Source organism: Eretmochelys imbricata, chromosome 3, assembly GCF_965152235.1.
Source record: "Eretmochelys imbricata isolate rEreImb1 chromosome 3, rEreImb1.hap1, whole genome shotgun sequence".
Taxonomy (NCBI): Eukaryota; Metazoa; Chordata; order Testudines; family Cheloniidae; genus Eretmochelys; species Eretmochelys imbricata.
In genome coordinates, this window is record NC_135574.1 from 148,928,405 (window position 1) to 148,932,528 (window position 4,124).

Below are 4,124 nucleotides of genomic sequence, written 5' to 3' on the forward strand. Positions count from 1 at the left end.
CAAAACTCAGCCCTGAGGTGTTTAATCTACGAAATGCTCCTGCCAGCAGCCTGGCGACTTCAGTAAGACACAAAGGGGCTCAGCCTGGTGTTCCTGCTGGTAGCACCCAAGCTACTCCTCCCACCCACACGCCAGTACAGGAAGGAGGTGGTGTTTGCAGCAGCTTTTCATATAGCAACACCCACAACAAACAGCCCCTTGAATGGCTGGAGCCTCTTTTGTCCTTATACTAACATCCCTCCCCGCTGTCCAACACAGCCACTTCTGGGTTGGAACCCAGCAGCTGTTGAACAGCAGACAGTAACAACACACTACAGCCTAGGGCAGGAAGCGACCTACACAAACCCAATGTCCCCCCTCTCCTCCAGCTGGTTACAGGGCCTTTCTGCTCCTGTAACCACACAGAGTTGGATATTACAACTCCCTCTCTTTACTCAGGCCTCCAGCAGAGAAGATATGGGCAACCGCACTTCTGTGTTTGGAAATGGCAAGAGGTCAGCACGAGTTCAGCTTCCTCACCTTCCCGAGGTGCCGGTGCTGCTCTGACCCGGACAGAAAGCGCTCTAGCCTACAGCACCCAATGTAGAGCCATAACGCTGGCAACACGAGTGGCAGCTAGAGGTGGCTGGTGTGCTGCAAAATCAAGCTCTGAGCTGTTTTTAAACACAGGGAAGGCAAACAGGCAACAGCTAGGAGACACATCTGGGAAGTGACCCTATGCTGTATGGTGGCATGGTAAAGCAAGGCTCGGGCACCCCACTGGAAGTTCAAGGTCCCTTGGCACCGAGAGAAAAGCTGGGAGTCTTGGCCTAAGTCCCTCTCTCATTAAGGAAGGTTTCAATTATCCAGACTGGACACAAGCTCTTGCTGAACCCAGAAGAGCGGAGGCAGCTGCCTGCATTCTCAGTGCTGCTGAAGTAGCTGAATCAGTGCACTGAGGAGCACGAAAGGCACCAGATCTGCTTCTCCCTCCACAAAAAGACCAACGCCCCCCTCGCCAGCATTTCCATCTCCTGCTCAAAGGACCAGGTTAACATCAATCACATGATAGTGAAAAGCCCTCGTAGGAAGAGTCCTTGTAGAGTGGCTGGGAGCTGAGATCACAGTGGGCTCTCTGTGTGATGTTAAGGGTTAAGCCTCACATGGAGTTTCCAGGTCTCAGAGCTGCAGCCACCGGGGCAATTCCAGCCTAAGCTTTGAGACAGACATGGGTGGGCTGCTTATCTGACATAACAGGTCGATTCTGTATTCTCATTCAGACCCTCCCCTCTCTGCCTCCAGTCTGGAGGCAGCTGGGCAGAACAAGGTGCTTGCTCTTCCTCCCTCCCAGAGTGAACAGCCCACTCACGCTCTTACAGCACACGTGACGCTAAAGAGAAGGCAAGGCAGCCCTTTGCCCAGAGCAGGGTCATACGCCAGGTGCAGCAGGGCGGGGCTGGAGGGTTTGTTAACCAGGGGTGGAGTTCAAAGGATGTGGTGTCATAGCTCATGCTACAGCTATGCATTTGGCTCTTATTTTATGGCACTAGCCTGTGTCCCTATTAAAAATGACTGAGTTGATCATCAGGTGAGGGACTGAGTTCCAGGCCCATAAGAGCCGCTCTACAAACTCAAGGCTCTTGGGCCAAAGTGGGGTAGCGGCCAGTGCCAGAGGATGGTGCAACAGTGCTGGCAGCTGGGCAGCGCTGGCTGTGGGGCTGAGGGATTCCACCACTGCCTGCACAGCAGTCAGCTCAGATCCTGACATGGGACATTCACTCACACTGTGCCTGCTGCAGCCTCATGACCCCCTGGCTAGCCTTAACCACTGAACTCTTGCCCCCTTGTGTGCATTCGAAGTGCTGCTAACATCAGCTTCCCAGCTCATCGCCCACCTCGGGCTCCCCCTGCTCCACGGCATCGAACATGAGCTACTTACCTTTCTGTCTCTTCACAACTTAGCCCCAGCTGCTCTTGTAATTCCTCCTGCTGCCGAGATACTGCTTTTGCTCTGCCAGCATTCCCTGATTGCACTGCCCAGTCACTTTGGCCTCGATTCACAAAGGGACTTAGGCACCTAAGTCTGGGTTGAGGCCCCAAGCCCCAGTTTTAGGCGATTCACAGAACTGGCAAACCCTCTCAGTGCCATGTTTCTGATGTAAAAGTTCCTGTGTTGACAGTGTTTGAGGCTTTGGGCATGTGCACTGCTGCGTCGCTCTAGGGGTCTGGATGCCTGGCTCCTGCCTACGCCCCATGGGGGGGGGGAAGGAGTAGGAGTTTGGCCAAATGTATGGGGCCTGAGCCATAGGCATGCTCAGAGGCTGCCTACCAGTTGGGCCGCTCAGGCACACACAAGTCAGCCAGGGGGAGTGGCCCTCCTACATCACTCTTTTAGCCCAGTGGTTAGGGTGCTCACCTGGGCTGCGGGAGAGCATCCGTTTCAAGTCCCTCCCTCCACTTGAGGGGGAGAAGGGATTTGAACTGGAGCCTTGTCATCTCTCGGGACGTACTCTAACCACCGGGCTATGGGATAGTCCCATGTGAGGCTCCCTGAATCTCTCCCATTGAGGCTGTTTCACTGTGGATAAATAATTAGTCATCTGAGCCAGGGAGACAGAGAGCACACACATGTCCAACAATTAGGGCACTCACCTAAGATGGGGCAGATCCCAGTTCAAATCCTCGGGGGGACTTTAACTGGGGGTCTCCCAGGTTAGAATCCGAACCACTGGGCTAAAAGTTATGAAAGAGGCCCTCCTCCCCGCCCAGCCTCTTGCAGAAGTGGCATAGGTGCCTAACTCCAAAGAGGGTTCCTGGCTAAGAACGCTGGCAGAGATACACACCTCCCTGCCTGGACCTAGGCGCCTGTCTCTGTGAGAGGAGCAGGGCTTAGCACATCCTCTGCTGGTCGGCAGCTCCCTGCCTACCATGCTGGCTTTTGGGAAATGCGGTCTAAAGCGCCAGTCTCGCCCCAGGCACTGTATAGGTGCTAAACTCAGGCTTTGTGACTTGCAACATGGTTCTGTGATTTCCTAGGCCCTAACAGGTAGGTGCTGTAACACTCAGTGTTGCAACACCAAAGTACCTTTGTGCATCCAGGCTTTCCCTCATCCCACCCTTTATGCATGGGGAAATTCCCCCTAAAATCCATGCCACCACTACCTCATCCTTCAAGCTCCTGCTGTGATGCCTCCCAAACCCTAGCAGCTGATAAGACCAGGCCAGGGGTGAGCTACCTCTACTGCTTACAGCAATTTCACTGTTTACCCTATCAGTCCTACCCTCCCCACACCTTTTGCATCTTGGTATAAACCAAGTTTTGCAAGGCCTTTGGGGCAGGGAGTGTCTTCGCTTTAGATCGACATAGCCTGGGGCAGGGGCTCTAGGCACTGCTGTAATACACATAATAATGAGGTTTAAATTACCCAGGTTGTGTGAATTTGTGGAGTTGTATATGCTATTAGTGCTCATAAAAATCAACCAATCCTTTAAAAGCCCAGTGCAGCCTCGGCTTTGCTATCTCCTGCTACAGGGAGTTCCACAGGTTGTTTCTATGTTGGTACAGCCATGACATTAGCACCAGTGCAACAGTGTTTGCTGCCCAGGATGTTCTGGGAAACATGTTCCTGACTCTCTATAGACACCCCCCCCCATGGCTGAGTTGGCTGTTAGTATGCAAATAAGGGCCAGGGCTGAACGTGACAAACCAGAGGAGCAGGACACCAGCCCTGAGAAGGGAAGAGAGGTGGAGGGAGGAGGAGGTGTAATGGGATGCACACAAAGCAAACTGGCTGAACAGCCAGAACACATTCCTAACACGGATATCTCCAGGGCTGCAGGATGAGCTCCCCCGGAAGGGCTGCAAACCTCACCACCTAGACACAGCCCAAGCTACACAGCACTGGCTGGGCAGACAGTGAGCTAGAGGACTTTCCCAGTCTAGTTTCTGTACTGCATGGCTCCCCTCGCTGTGAGATGGGGACCATGCTATTACACTACCAGCCCTGGTGGAGTGTGTCCTTGACCCACACGTTGAAGGTGAACAGCACTGCTAGGAGAAGAGTTAAAGCAGCTGCTGAGGGTAGGGTTTGCAGGAACAGACTCCCATGAGGCCTTGCTGCACTGAAAGGAAACTGCAGCTCAGC